We start from the raw sequence: 17130 nt of genomic DNA, 5'->3' as shown, positions 1-17130 counted from the left end.
TACGTTAAATAAGGCGTTGTTAGAAAATGAAAACATCTCTTTTTGAAAACGATCTATAAAGTCGGTTGGCGAATCGGTTCAGTTGAATCATTCATATGAATATCTTTAAAGGACCGAGCGAAACTTCAGCACAGAGTCATCATGATGGTGAGGCGTGGCGTTTACAAACTCCTGTGCAATGATTGGCGTGCCGAAGCAAAAAAAAAAACTTTCCTTTTTTTCCGAAAAAAAAGTAAGGAAAGGAAAGTGTCTTGAGAAAACATGGCGGAGTAAGAGAAAAACAAATTCACCGATGCTTCTTGCCAACGCGTGAAACTCTCCGACCGCAGGACATGTAGCGCGGCTTAAACACACTTTACAGCGGTACAAATCTGAAAGTGTCTAAGGTATGATTTTGATTTCTCTTTCGGCGTTTTATTCGAGCTCAAACAGCTTCTCCACTGAGCGTTTCTGTTTCTGTTTTCCTGCGCTTCCTTGGCTTGTTTTTCGTGAGAATGATTTTACATTTGTATTGCAGCTCGAAGTTGTAAATAAACCACTTTCTAGGTGTAAAAAAACAGCTTTATTATAGTTAATCTCAAAGAAAACTGTGACCATGAGCACTTATGTCAAAGCAGTGTCAAGAAAACGCTCACAAGTTATGTTATATGCAGCATAAATGATAAAAGATGTGACTTGTGATTGAGGTAAACTTGGTTTTATATTCGCACATTCTGACTTTAAGTATTATTTGCTAATACTAAATAGTGAACTCATATTAGCACCTAAAGACTATCAAAAATACAACATTAAATTAAATATTAACAGGAAATTAGCCTAAATGATGCTAATGTTGTTTTGAAGTCATACTTGTGATTTCAGACCAAATATTTCAAGTGCCATGGTAAAAATAAAGGGAGCATGTCAAAAGTTGTCTCTGAACAAATGTGCGAATATAAAACTTATATAAAAACTTTAACTTGCCTCAGTTTACTTGGAAGCAAATTTTTCAGAACAACACAAGTTTTAATTGTGTTTATACATCTTTACTATACTTGTATGGTTAATATGGTAAAGCAAATTGTGTCCAAACAGGATGATTTTTGATTAGATTACAAGTTAGAAATGTGAAGAAAATCTTTGTTTCATCAATATGAGATTTAATACGATTCTTATGAATATATGTAGATTCAAAATCTATTACTGTGCAATAATAGGCCATGTTTTCCTTATGTAAAGTATGTTATTAACCTTTATTTTTTATTGGGGGTTGAAATAAGACTAAAGTGTGAAAAATCTGACAATTCACTTCAAGTTATTTCAAGTTGTTATTATTATTTATATATTGTTAATATATATAGTTCTTTCTTGGAGTTTGAGAGGTTTACATTTTACTTAATGTTTTTAATGTGTATTTTTATACAAATGTATTTATTAAAGAAAACATATTTAGCTTTATTTTATTATGGTGTTCAAACCGGATGATTTTAGTTAGATTACAAGTTAGAAATGCAAATAAATACTCAGTTCCATCAATATAAGATTTGATCTGATTCCTATGAATATATGTAAATATAAAACTTCAATAATAGGCTTGATTTTCCTTTTATATAAAGCATTTTATTAACCTTTAATGTTAATCATTTGTATATTATTATATTAATATATAGTTTTTTTTTTTTTTTGCAGTTTAAGAGGTTTAAATTTTAGTTAATGTTTTTAATGTGTGATTTGTCGTTTTATACAAATTATTTATTAAAGAAAATCTATTTAGCTCTATTTTAATATGGTTATGGTAAAAGCCATCTTAATTGTGTCCAAACAGGGTGATTTAATTAGATTACAAGTTAGAAATACGAATAAATACTTTGTTTAATCAATATGAGATTTAATACGATTCTTATAAATATTTGTAAATATAAAATACAAAACTGTGTAGTAATATGCTTGGTTTTCCTTATATAAAGCATTTTAATAACCTTTAATGTTTTTTTATTTTTGATTTGGTGTTGAGATGTCACTGAAGTTTGATAAATGGGACCATTTTTGTCTTCTGTACAGTGCTATTTTATTATTATATATTATTATATTAACATTTAGAGTTGTTTCTTGTAGTTTAAAGGGTTTAAATTCTAGTTAATGTTTTTAATGTGTGATTTGTCTTTTTTAATGTATTAAATTATGTATTATGTGAATTAAAAACTAGCTTAATTGTGTCCAAACAGGATGATTTTGATAAGTTAACAAGTTAGAAATGTGAATAAACACTTAGTTTCATCAATATGATATTTAATCTGATTCTTATGAATATATGTAAATATAAAATATAAAGCTGCATAATAGGCTTGATTTTCCTTATATAAAACATCATATTACTTTTAATGATGATTTGGTGGCAAGAAGTCACTGAAATGTGAAAAATGGGACCAAGTTTTTATCTTATGTGCAGTGCTTGCTTAATTGTGCCCAAAGCGGATGACTTTGATAAATTGGATTACAAGTTAGAAATGCAAAGAAAAACTTAGTTTCATCAATATGAGATTTGTTCTGATTCTTATATGTAGATTTAAAATGTATTACTGTGCAATAATAGGCCTTGTTTTCCTTATGTAAAGTGTTTTATAAAAAAAAAAATTGATTTGGGGGTGAGATGCAGTATGATTAAATGGGAAAAATGTGACCATTCACTTAATGTTTGAAGATTTAAAGTTATTATTATTCATATATCATTAATATTTAGAGTTCTTTCTTTCAGTTTGAGGGGTTTCAATTTTAGTTCATGTTTTAGTACTTTATTTCTGTGTGGTATTTAATTTAATAAATTAAAAGTAACAATTACATTATTTATTGTCATTTATAATAAATAAACAAGAGAAAATCTGTTTAGCTTTATTTTAATCGGTTTAGTTTACTTCAATGTATTGTCATTTTCTGTTTATTAAAACAAAGCACTTTTTCTTACTTTCATACATTTTAAGACCACGATTTTATTTTATTAATACTCAATATTTGAGTTAATGATGTATATGTTCAATTTTAGTAAACAATGTAATGGTTGCATCTGTGCAATACAAAATAATCGCATTATTATCTATTTTTATTAGGACACTCAAGACTTGCACACGCATATTTATTGAAAGCGGAAGAAAAACCTATCTGACTTGTCTAAGAATATTTTGACGATAAAACATATTATAATAGAATGTGTATTTTTAAATGATGTTGGAGAATGTTTTTATTCAGAAAATATTTAAAGTGAAATGTTTGAAAAGATGCATTCTGGAGTACTTTTAGAATATTTATCTTTAATCAATCAAAAGATTGTATATGAACCTATTGCGTGTTGTTGCTACTTGTATACTTTTTGTTGTTGTTTTTTACAATGTATGTTTGTTCAGAAACTGATTTGATTATATGATAATATATTGTATATTTATTAGTTTATGCCATGAATATAGCCAATGCTGCTGATATGGCATTAAAACATAAATAAATAAATAAATAAATAAATAAATAAAGATATTAATTAATTTTTATTATTATTTGTTTGTTTACTTGATTTTGGAGTGAAATATGACTCAAATATTATTCCTCCTGTATTTTTCTCATCTTATTATAAGCAATTCCCAAAAGTTCCCTGCTTTCGAAAGTTTCCCATGGGGTTTTATGAGAAACACCTGGAGAGGCTCAGTCTGACAGAACTTACACAGCACCTTTTTGTCTGCATTTCACTTTATAAATCTTTTAACGAGGCAGGATGGTGGCTTAATGGTTAGCACTGTCACCTCGCAGCAAGAAGGTTGCTGATTCGAGTCCTGGGTGTGCCAGTCGGCACACCCAGTTTGCATGTTCTCTCTGGCGTGGGTTTCCCCCACAGTCTAAAACACATGTGCTATAAGTGAATAGGATGAACTAAATCGGCCATAGTGTATGAGTGTGTGTGAATGTGAGTGTGTATGGGTGTTTCTCAGTACTGGGATGCTGCTGGAAGGGCATCCACTGCAAACAACATATGCTGAAATAGTTGGCGGTTCATTCCACTGTGGCAACTTCTGATAAATAAGGGAGTTAGCCGAAGGAGAATGAATGAATGTCTGAATATAAAACTGACTTTACCTCAATTAATCTGGACTACTACTGCTCAAATAGTAAGTGGCCTAATGAGACTTGAATTATTAGCATGAATAAAATGAAGTGAAATGATGCAGTTGTTTCTTTATGTGAATACGGAGCAGTGTGTGATTGGTTAAAATGACTGGTATTGCTTGTTTAGTGAAATCACACTGGCAAGGAAGTTAAATGTCAAACAAGATGGAAAAATTCATCCAGTGTGTCTTTATCGCACGCTTGAGTAAACGTACAGTTGGACGTGGCCTTGGGTTTCTGCACCAACTGGCTCTGCGTTTTAGGAAAAAAGCCACAGAACCGCTGTGTTTGGCCAAATGTGGTCTAAATTCAGAAGTGTTTGCAAATGATATCAATTTTATGCTGGATGAAATGGAGGTTCTGGCCCTTTCCTGAGACTGTCCACTGATGTAGTTTTGAAGATGTGAACAATGCTTTTAGATTTCTGCTCAATACAAGGAATTCCTGAAGTACAAACAAATATGATTTCTGACGTATTTTCCTGTGTGATTTCCCAAGATGAATTTAGGCTCGGAGTGCGTCTCAAACTGATCTAGTGCTGCACAATATATTGTTTTAGCATTGGCATCACAATGAGAATTTTAAAAAATATTGACCATCATATATTGATGATTGACAATTATATATTTATGATTGATTAAAGGTGCTGTATTGAAGACTTTATTATTCTAAAGCATAAAAATACCTTAATATGTTTGCAGATATGTAAGAAACATGCCAAGTTTTCTTAAAATTCTTGTTTATTTGAAAAACAATGCTAAAGTCAGATATCCTGCTATGAAAATGTCCGATACATGACAGAACGACTGTCTTTGTTTTGGTCATTTAACCTGCCCAATGCCAGTTTAGCTAATTATATTTCAGCACCCCGGGTTTCCTTGTTGGAAAACAGCGTATTTAATTCATTCAGTCAGAAAGGCTCTCAATATGCATCTGTGACTGAAATGCGACCTCTGGTGGACAGTAGCAGACTCCGAAATGAGACGCAGATTCAGAGTTCCACATGAGGTTATTAAATAGCAAATAATATAAATATAACCAACCTAAACATTAGGTTAGCAGGTTACATTGTAACCCCGTGTCCTAACAACACGCTGTGTGACGTGATTTGCAGCAATTTGGCTGTTTGCACCAGACTAAACAATCGCCCACGGAATTAATTGACAGCTGCGTATTAACGTGTCTCCGTAATAATGCGTATAATTATGTCAACAAGACAGGACGTGCGCAAAGCAACCGGGAATAAAAGGTCTGTTCAGTTTGCTAGGATCATTAATCATCATCAGATGTGATCAAGAGCAGAAATGTATAGTAACAAAGTAGAACTACTTCACTACTGTACTTAAGTACTAAAAGGCAGTATCTGTACTCTACTGGAGTATTGTTTTTTTTTGCCTACTTCCACTTTTATTTTTTTTATGTGCTGCATTGTTACTCGTTACTAGGGGTGTCAAAATTATTGATATTGGTTCAGATCATAATAGATTATAACCGGTTATTACATACTGACGTCATTTATCTCCTATGCGCGATGTCGCAGTAGAATACTATGGCGAAGGGGGCGAGTAAATAACGCTCTTACTACAATGAAGGCGGCACAGCACACAAGCAACTATTTCACTACTACGAAGAAAGGCTGAAACTCCATCTCTACCTCTCTCTCTCACTTTGGACATTTGTCCCGCTGGCTTTTGTGAGGTAACTTTTCCTCTCCTCTTGGCTGTTAAAACAATACTTGTGGATCCTGACACGAGCGTGCTTGTGGTGCAAGTTTTCTCCACTGTGATAACCGCGTATTATGCGCATACAGACGTAACCGCGGCTGTTCTTCCCGCCATCGATGAACAGCGCTTTAATTTCTAAAGCCGATCACAGCCCTTTCTGTTGAGCAGGTGAAGACGATAACCAATCGAAGAGGTGTAGGACCTTGCCTGTCAGCGCTCAAAAATCAAGCGGGATAATATTTACATGAGTTTATTTGCTATAAATGCTCATGCTGTCTTTTGTGTACGTATTGGAGTTTTGTTTGATACATTCAGAAAGAGTGTATACTTTAAGCAGGTCAACTGAAGGGTACAGTTCATATATCTTACTGCTGTGTTAAAGAATAAAATTGTACTATAAGTAATAAATAAATATAAACATATTTATAGATTTTAATAAAAATTCTTGTGTTGTGAAGAAAAAATCTAATTATGTATGGAAAGCATCGTCAATGCACCGAGATATCGAATTGAACTGAATCGATGGCTTGATAATCATAACCGAACCAAATCGTGAGACCAGTGTAGATTCACAAGTATGGTGCTTAAAGAGCACTTCAATTTCTACTCAAGTCATTTTTTGATAGAGCACTTGGACTTTTACTTAAGTCTTGGTCTCAAGTACTTTATAGGTCTCTGATCAAGAGTGAGTTTTCCAAGTTTAAGATGTTTTAAACCGGTGCATGTTAATGAATTACAGTGATTTACTATAGATTTAATTCATCACAACAGCCGCGTGTCAGAACAAATATAATACAGGGCGCTTTAATCCCAGTTTGTTGACATTAAATCAGGTTTATTTAGTGCATTAACATAACAGATATTCATACAGCTGTGGATATTAACCTGTATCTTGTCCCATTTGCGTGAAAAAAGGGTGCAAAACTATGCGCACTGTCTGTCTGTGTCCGCACTGTGTGTGTGTGTGTGTGTGTGTGTGTGTGTGTATCCATCCGTGTGTGCTTGAACTTTGTAACGACATTGTGTGTGACTCATCGTTGTAACTCCACATCAAATGCGTCAAATACTCATTGGTAAAGTTCTTACTGTAGTATTTCTCACACACGTTACGTGAGATCAGCTTCCTTTATGTCTGTCTGTTGTCTGACGCAGCCGAGGGAGGAGATTAAGGCACACTGACAGGCACGTGAAAACGGTGGGCGTGAAGGACTAGCCTTAAAGGCACAGTTCACAAAAACAGCAACAAGCTGTTTAAAGCTAAAAATCAGAAACTTCTGAAAGCTAAAATAATAATCTGATGGGTGTTTTGAGCTGAAACTTTACAGACACATTCTGGAGACACAGAAGACTTATTAAATCTGGAAAAAGGGGTAACCTAGGTGCCCTTTAACATGTAAATCACCCGCGCTTGATGCTTCTTTCGTGTCTGGTGTGAACGCAGCATTACAGGCACACACAATCAATTTGGAGCGCAATAAAACGCACAGAAATTATTTAAATGTAAACCCCCCCCCCCCCCCCCCCCCCCCCCCCCCCCCCCCCCCCAAATATAAACACGCAATTAACAAGTGCGTATTGAACTGTGGATGTCGTACCGAACGGATATATGTATGTATTTATGTATGTGTGTGTGTATGTATGTATGTATGTATGTATGTGTGTGCGTATGTGTGTGTGTTTGTTTGTTTTTATTATTTTTTTTTAAATTTAAAAACTGCTTTTATTCTAGCTGTAAAAAATATTATCAGAAGAAAAAATATTATCAGAATTACTGTGAATATTTTCTTTAATCTATTATCGCTTCAGAAATATTTGAAAAATAATAAATATTTTCACAGCAGGGCTAATCATTTTGACTGTTAATTATAAGTTGTGTTATTGAAGCTCAAAATCAACTTTGTCATGGAAAAAAGTGTCATCATAAATGGAGTGTTCCTCATGAGGAAATCAGGCGACTTCCTCATGTTTACCGTCCGAATAAATGAAACATTTTAGAGTCAGAATGAGTATGTTGGGTGGAAATACTGTGATTAATCTGTCAATGAGTGTTTTCTTAGTGAAATCATTAGCTGCTTACACCCGTGTGTATGTTCGGTGCGTGTGTGTGTGGGAAAAAGAGGGAGGCTCATATTTCTTAGGCTCTTTCTTTAGTGTGGCTCGCTTGACAGATGGTTTAGATGCGGTGAAAACATGGACGTCTTTACTCCATCTTTGTCTATTTTTATGGTTTTAGAGTTATGACGACATGCTATTAGATTTGTTTGTAACCTCTAGCGTTTTGTTTTTGACATAAACGTGGACTTTTATTATGAACGTAAATGGATGTGATCACAAAAGACGAGGATCAGGCATTTCATGTTCGTTCCAGGTAGGAGGAAAAGACTTGGGTTGCCATATGGTGCACCGATCAACTTTTAAGAAAATAATTTTACAGCTGTTTCTGACGTGCGTTCATTCTGTACTAACATTTTATTTTGGTTTTATTGAATATAAAATGGTTTAAGAAACAGGTCTTTTAAAAACTAAAAGATAACTTGTTAAATTTAGTCTTTGTTTATAATATTAATGTCATTCAAATATAATTCTGTGTATTTGAGGTTTTCAAGTTACAGAAATGTATTTGCATAAATGTAATATTTATTATTTATTTGTTATTGTCATGTATGTTAAACTGTAAAAAGATTCTTGCTAACTTCAAGTTTTTTTTGTTGTTGAATCGAATTAACTTTTCTAGTCGTCTCAACTTAATTCAAACTGACTCAATATTAAGTTAAACTTTGTATAACTTTAAAAAAAATAGTTGAAACTTGATTTACCTCATTAAAACAAGTCAAATAACCATAAAAATATTTGTTGTCTTATTACATTTTGTACAGGGTAAGATTTCTGTTCAGCTTTAGTTTTTAATATTTGACATTTACCAGCCACTTTATTAGGTAAACCTTACTGGATCCGGGTTGGACCCCTGTTTTACTTTAAGAACTGCCTTAATCCTTCATGGCATAGATTCAACAAGGTTCTGGAAATATTTCTCAGAGATTTTGGTCCATATTGACATGATAGCACCACGCAGTTGCTGCAGATTTGTCGGCGGCACATCCATGATGTGATTCTCCCTTTCCACCACATCCCAAATGGTGCTCTATTGGATTGAGATCTGGTGACTGTGGAGGCCATTTGAGTACAGCGAACTTATTGTCATGTTCAAGAAACCAGTCTGAGATGATTCGCGCTTTATGACATGGCGTGTTATCCTGCTGGAAATAGCCATCAGAAGGGTACACTGTGGTCATAAAGAGATGGACATGGTCAGCAACAATACTCAGGTAGTCTGTGGCATTGACACAATGTTCAGTTGGTACTTATGGGCCCAAAGTGTGCCAAGAAAATATCCCCCACACCATTATACTACCGCAACAAGCCTGAACCGTTGATACAAGGCAGGATGGATTTGTGCTTTCATGTTGCTGACACCAAATTCTGACCCTACCATCCGACATGACTCATCAGACCAGGCAACATTTTCCAATCTCCTTTTGTCCAGTTTTGGTGAGCCTGTGCGAATTGTAGCCTCAGTTTCCTGTTATTTGCTGACAGGAGTGGCACCCGCGGTGGTCTTCTGCTGCTGTAGCCCATCAGCCTCAAGGTTGTACGTGTTGTGGGTTCAGAGATGCTCTTCTGCATACCTCGGTTGTAACGAGTGCTTATTTGAGTTACTGTTGCCTTTCTACCAGCTGGAACCAGTCTGGCCATTTTCTTCTGACCTCTGGCATCAACAAGGCATTTGCGCCCACAGAACTGTCGCTCACTGGATATTTTCTCTTTTTTCGGACCATTCTGTGTAAACCCTAGAGATGGTTGTGCATGAAAATCCCAGTAGATCAGCAGTTTCTGAAATACTCAGACCAGCCCGTCTGGCACCAACAACCATGCCACGTTTAAAGTCTTTTAAATCACCTTACTTCCCCATTCTGATGCTCAGTTTGCAGTAGATCTTCTTGACAATGTCTACATGTCTATGTGCATTGAGTTGCTGCCATGTGATTGGCTGATAAGAAATTTGCGTTAACAAATGGGTGGACCTAATAAAGTGGCCGGTGAGTGTATATGTTTTTATTACCATTTAGTTTATTTTAGAGTAATTTCAATTGCTAAAAACCTTTTTGTATTTACTGTTTTTAGTTTTGTTGTTTTTAGTTTCGTTTTGCATTGTGCTGTGTGTCTTGATCCTCTTTATTTTTATCTCAGTTTTTAGTGGTTGTGGAATGTTTTAAGAAACCGGTCTTGCTGCTAAACCCAAAAGACCTCAAATATGCTGTTCAGCGCTAGATTTTGTCTTTCTTTAGCAGACGATCCAGTGACGCGCACTTGTTTTTTCCATCAGATAAGCGCGGTTTGAAATGTAACACAATGCTTTGGGTGGAGGCGAGTGAATGAGGGCTCGGGCTGTTGTGAGATCTCCTCTTTGTGAATTTTTAATATGCCTGTTTAAAAATTAAAATAGGAGGGGTCATCTGTTGTTGGCACTGTTTTTTGTTCATGTGGTACATCCTGAACTTCTGCTGGATTGTCATGCATTGAATATGAAACGTGAGTGAGTCAAAGGCAGTGCTTAGGAACTTTTTTTTCTGTTACTCCAAGTCCCTTCCTCACTCTGAATCGAAACTGCAAACCCTTTTTACTTGGAAAAATATTTGTATTCCAGTGTTATTCCTGTTGAGCTATTTTTTTTTTACCTACAAATAATCCTGTAAAGATGAAACTTCCATTTGAGTTTATACTGTATAAAGTTATTTGTTTTAGGCCTGTCAAAATAATCAATATATCGACTTATGCAATACATGTTCATTGACACAGTGGGGGAAATAAGTAATCGACATTCTACAGCTTTATTTTCGTTCTCTGAAAGCATCTAAAGCATCTTCCTTGGTTGTGTTTTGGATCATTGTCTTTCTGAAATGTCCAACCTGGTTTCGTCTTCATCCTTCTGCTAATGTAGATGTTGGACTAAAGCAGCTAATATTTATTTACAGTAAGGAAGGGCAGGGTGTGGCTGAAGAACTACTGAGAGATTTCAGCTGCTGTCTGGTCCTTCACAGCCTTTCTATTCCTCCCTTTCTTCATGTGTTCGATACTTTTACCCTATGTAATTTCATTTTATTACACATAACTTCATTTTTAAACTGATTAGATTTGTTTTCTTTGCATATATTAATTTCTTTGGTTGTGATAAACATCTGGGGGGTATTCCAGAAAGCTGGGTTAACTTACGATCTGCTAAACCCTGAACTCTCGGTTGATTAACCCAAAACCTGCTTACCGCGAGTATGTCGGTTCCAAAACAGCTGATAAGAGTTAGGTAAATCAACCTCCTGAAGATAACCACGGGTTAATGCGTGCGCACGACGCATACCTGAAGGCATTTTTAGTAGATCGCCGAATTCACAAGTCACCATAGAAAGTCACGATGAGAAAAAAGGGCAACGCACTTTACAGAGGCGGCGCTGGAGGTTTTAATCACAGATTACACATCAGCAACAATGAAAGAAAGAAATATAAGATAAGAAATAGATAAGAAAAGAAAAAATAAATAATAAGAAAATTAATTAGTTCATTAAATTGCACATGCCACCCTCCCTTTTATTGTACTGAAAAATTTAACTTCCCTTTAACATCCTTCTTGAGTATGTTATGTAACCATTCATGCATTTAATTTTCTTGCCATTAATTTCTTAAGGCCACAATACAAATGTGTATTGACTCGTGTGTGTGTGTGTGTGTGTGTGTGTGTGTGTGTGTGTGTGTGTGTGTGTGTGTGTGTGTGTGTGTATATATAAAGCTTATAGAAATTGTAATCCTTCTGGAGCTAGAATAACTCTGTCCAAAGTCATAATCAAACACAGAAATAATGTAATCTGAAAATGTAATATTTGATTACTGGAGCTGTATTAAACACTCTAGAATATTATTTCTGTCATGTAGCTAATAGAAAGGATGCTGAGGTCTGTCTAACTGCTGTGGCCCACCAGTTAGAGGAGCTGCTCTGTCCTTTAATAAAGGCTCATCGGTGGTTGAGTTATTTGACTTAAACCACTCAATCTGTCACTGATGTAAGTGATTGTTGTCAGGTAGCTTTAGGTTCTTTTTGTGCATTTTGTTCTGCATGCAGATGAAGTTCCTTCTGCCTCAACTAACAAGCAGTGCAAGAATTTGTCTGCACTTTTCCATATTTGAATTTCACGTTTATTTTAATTCTAAAGTAGCTGTATAAGGTCTAAGATTATATAAGCTGTATAAGATCTTCAAAGACAAATAAAGTCACATAAACATCATCCTAAGGTAAGAAATGTAAAGGAAAAATATGTTACATGTTGAAGTGTGTGTGTGTGCGTGTGCATGTATAAACCAATGTAAAAATCAAATCATTAATTTTATTTCAGGAAATAAAGAAATGAACAGTGCTTAAACATATTTTTTTTTTGACATTATATTTCTTAGCACTCTTCCATCTCTTTGGTCTGCTTGGGTCACTGAGGTTTCCTCTGTGCCAGGCTGCAGGTAGGGTGTCATCTTGTAAGGCAGAAAAGGGTATCCTTTGTCCTCCAGTAAGTAACAATGTTGTGCCAAGTAATGATTCAAGTGTATAATACAAATATAGCGACATGCTTTACACAATGTTTTTTTAATATATTTGTATTATACAATTGAATCTTTACTCCCAGAAAACCAGACATTTAGCCTCAACATAGTGATGAGGTGGGGTCATCATCACTTATGAGCTAGTTAGTGGAAGCAGTAATGAGTTTAATAGTTGAAACACCAAAAGATTAAGGACAGAAAATTAAGTTGTACCTGCACATTTATACTATGGACAGATTTCATATTATCAGTGTCCTGACTGATGGAGCTTTAAAATAGGCTGCAATTAATGCTCACAATAGCATTTGGAAACCCTGAAAAAAATATGATATTAAAAAATATATAAAGTGTGTGTGTGTGCGAGAATAGATGTATACATATGAACGACGTCCTACATCTTAAAATATGGATATATTTTCCTACAAAAGACAAAGCTGCACTTCTTATAATATTATAAGCTACAGAAAAAATGTGAGGGGTGCAGAATGAGAGAGAAAAACACGAGATCTCTATGTGAGATTCGAAATCACTCCTCTGTGCGCTCCGTTGTTCTTTAATGACGCATTGTCCACTACGCTATTGTAATGCTCTGAATCATCGGTGTAATGATACGCAGTGGTTTATGACCAAAAGTGTACAAAACATGTGTAAAACGGTGTACAAAATGTAGAAAATTATGTACAAAAGTGTATAAAACAGGTCCTACACGCTATCGCCACATTGTACAGTTGCCTAAAATGCCCTGACACGAATACAAAGAGCTGCACTGAATGTTTTCTATAGTAAGCGCCGACCCGCGGTTTGTCACATTTGATTTTAAACGTTTTGTTAAATACATTAACGATTCTTTTGAAAAACAACGACGTTCATTCGAATATACATTTGGTTATGAAAAGAACTATGCACTCTAACAACAAAAAAACTTGTCCATAAATATTCTCATCAAAAAAGCACGCAATGCTCAGTAAACTCTCTGAAACAGACAAACTCTGGAACATAACCTGCTCCGGAGCAGGTTATCTTTAGAGAGTAAGTTGCTATGGCTACTTAACATACCCCAGAAGTTACCTCAGATTTTGGAACCAAAGCTGAGGTTATCTGCTTACTTAATCTCAAACTTACCTGGGTATGTCACATAACCTGCTTTCTGGAATACCCCCCAAGTTAACATTTCAAGTCAACAGCACTTATATAAATATGTTTTCTGAGAAAAAATGGTCACATGTTCAATACTTACTTTCGCCACTGTATATCGTCCATTGTTTACATAAAAATGAAATGTCTTCAACATTTTACCTAATTGCGCAGCTTTTGTCATCTCATCTAATCTCCACTGGGGGCGTCAGTGAGTTAATGGTTCAACTCATTTATAAAAATGCTTACTAGCAGGTGAAGAAAAGGTGCATTTTCACATTATCTTGAAAACTATTGACAGGTTTAGAAGAATGTGTACAAATGAGCTCAGTTCTGGTCCACTTCTAGAAAAGTGGCGATTCAGGAATATCGTTTAAAGCCATTTTACATGCACATTTACTTGTCATTTTTGTCCCTTGAATGTGTTTGACCGTTTATATGCTCATTAAATAAGCACAGAAATAAATTGGTCTTAAAATGACAATAACAATCATTGCAATTATTTCTATGGCAATATATCGCACAACAAAAAGAACTTTTCGTGACAGGCCTAATTTGTTTTTCATAATCCTGTTGGATATGGTTGCGTGATTTTATTGAAGTTAATTGTGTGCGCATTTTGTCTGGGAAGCCAGTTCTATGATCAGTAGTAAATCTCTAGCATTTGTTTTTACGATGAAGCAGTGTTTACTAAGCTTGTGCAAGTAATCAAAATTCAATTTTAATTTTATCCAGTCTTTATAAAAAAACAAACAAACCAATAATCGAGATGAACCAATTATGGCATCATACTTCAATCCCATTTCAGCAGTCTGAATTAATTTCATCGCATTACAAAACAATTATCGAGATAAAAAACAAAACAATTATCGAGATGAAACGGTTATTGCGATTTAATATTATTATTTATTTGTTTTTGTTTTTTCAAAGTGTATAGCTAAATTGAGTTCAGCTATTATTCTTGTTGTATTTTTTGCTAAGCTGAAAATGCAAACATTTTGTCAATTTGCATGACAATGTTTAAATAAAATAAAAATAAAAACCATTATTGCATCATATCTCAACCTCTTTCCAGAATTCAGAATGTCAGAATTCATTTCTTTGCATAGTCCAATTTCAAGAGTTCACACTTAGCTGATGATTGATTATAAAGCTTGTTTGGCATGCTGTCCTGGGAGAGAGCCCTGAGCTCATAAGATCCTCGAACCCGGGGCTCCCTCCCATTTACAAGGTGAGAGTTTGTGCTCTGGTAGCTCTGGAGAACTCCCCTGCTGTAGTAGCTAATGAACAGATAGTGATTGCTCTTAAGAGATAACTACTTACTAGGAGCATGTCTATGGTGTTGATTTGGATTAGTCATTTAACTAAAGTTGCATGTTTTTGGAGGAAACCAGGAACCCAGGGGAAACCCATGTGAGCACAGGGAGAACGTGTAAACTCTGCTCAGAAACGTTGGCTGGCTTTGTAAGGACTAGAACCAGTGACGCTCTTGCTGTGAGGCAACCGTGTTAACCACTGAGCCACCGTGTCACCCATATAGGAAAGGAGTAGGGGTGGAAGGAGGGATTCTTCAAAATGAAGATTGCTCTTATATGGCTTAGCAATCGTCCGATTGGTGAATCATAAATTGAATAATGCGGGACAAGCCACAAGCAATCATAAACACGTGATCCTCTCGAAATTAGTTTATAAATAAACTTCACTTTGTGGAAATCAGTAAAGTCATGTAATAAGATTATTAGTTTCCTAATTACTAATTTACTCCCAGAAAGAGGCTGAGTTGATTACATTTATGTAATGTCAGACTTTCATCAGTGAGCAGAAATAATGAGCAACATACGCCTGCAGTTAAAACGTTTATATTATTCTCATAAATATTATCATCACAATAAGCGATAAGTAATAGATGTGTACAAGGACGTGTATCTGTAACGTACAACAAAACGTACTGTAAGTAACATATTTCGCATGTGGATAAATGTAGACAGCGCCCTCTAGTGGATTTATCATCTGAAACGTGCAATGCAATGTACCCGGAGCAATGTATTTTATGTTTCGCAAAAGTTGAGGAACATATTCAATTCAATTAAATTCAATTGAAGTATATTTGTGTAGCGCTTTTCATAGTAATTGTTTTATAGCAGCTTTACAAAAGTGCACAATTATTGCATTACAATCAAAATAGTTATTAGTTAGCATAACTTTATTAGTTGCTACAGTATACTTTAACTAATTAATTAGTTACTAATAGCTTTTTTATATATCATAAATACACTGTATAACATTTTATGACAAAGTCAAGACAATGTTGCTTTAAGTTATTTTAATAAGTTAATCAGGCTTCAACTACTTTCGTTTAAATATAGTTAAACTTAATTTTTTCGTCAGTTTGATTTGACACCTGATAATTTGATTCAACAAAAAACATTTAAGGTAGCAATATTTTTTACAGTGTATTATCACAATAAACGATAATTTATAGAGGTGTACAAAGATGTGTATCTGTAACGTACAACAAAACGTACTGCAGGAAACGTATTTCAGATTTGCAAAAATGTAAGCGCTCTCTAGTGGATTTGTCATCTGAAACGTACTACGCAGTGCATGTTACGTTTCGCAAAAATTTAAGCTGAGGAACATATTTCCAATGATCCTGGGTTGGTCTTGCAATTGGCCAAGTGTATTTAGTTTCCATTCACCACATTTAATTGCATGGTAAATGGACATTGTGCTAATTACTTTCCTTTTGAGCTGCTCAGAACTCATCAAATGGCATGAGGGTGAATGAGTAAAGGCCCGCTTTTGTGACGTCAGGCTTTCATCAGTGAGCTGAAATAATGAGGAACATATGCCTGCTGTTTATTACTAACTGCAGTTCATGTGAATTATGAGTTCATGTATGGTGTGAATTAGTCATTGATCAGTGGAGAAAGAGTGTCAGTCACTCGGCCTGAGTCCCACTTGACGGAGGATAAAGAAATCAGCAGATGTGAACGCTTTCAGTCGAGGACACTCTGGGCAAAGCACAGGATTTAACTCCGCCTAATGGATTTTCCCAGCGTGGCCTTGGTGATCTGACTGTTTCTGTGACTGGAGTCAATTCTTTACAACGTCTCACTGTTTTAACGGAAGATTAGTTCATTCTGGCAGGTTTTCTTGGATTATTTTATGTCCTTGATGCAGCTCCAAAGATTTCCTATTTGATTTCTCTTTAATATCGATGGAAACGGTCACTATGTTTGCATGTTTTGAGGACAATTGTGCCCTTTGTGTCTGTGCAGAAGTTGCTGACTGGGCTGTTTTACTACAGTAATCAGAGACTAGTCATGGTTTCGGTCTTCTGTTTAGTGTAAATGCATGTTTAGCTTTTTTGTTTTGCTTTTCTTCTAATAACATTTCGTTCAAGCAAATTTCAATGTATTATTATTATTATTATTATTATTATGTAGTTTAAATGCTAGATCATTTGAATATGTCTTTGAATATTTCTACTTGGATTTAATTTGCT

The 17130-nt window shown here is 35.0% G+C and overlaps 1 protein-coding gene across 1 annotated transcript in view; it reads left to right on the top strand.

Moving 5' to 3' along the window:
• Window positions 1-242: 242 nt before the first annotated feature.
• The window catches only part of gpsm2l (G protein signaling modulator 2, like), a 57117-nt gene continuing 40229 nt past the window's right edge, over window positions 243-17130 (top strand). Inside the window, exon 1 of the mRNA XM_056449239.1 lies at window positions 243-386. The gene's annotated coding sequence lies outside the window, so the exon portion shown is untranslated. The remainder of the gene's footprint in view (window positions 387-17130) is intronic.

This window comes from Danio aesculapii, chromosome 23, assembly GCF_903798145.1.
Source record: "Danio aesculapii chromosome 23, fDanAes4.1, whole genome shotgun sequence".
Taxonomy (NCBI): Eukaryota; Metazoa; Chordata; class Actinopteri; order Cypriniformes; family Danionidae; genus Danio; species Danio aesculapii.
This window is presented reverse-complemented; position numbering and strand designations above follow the sequence as displayed.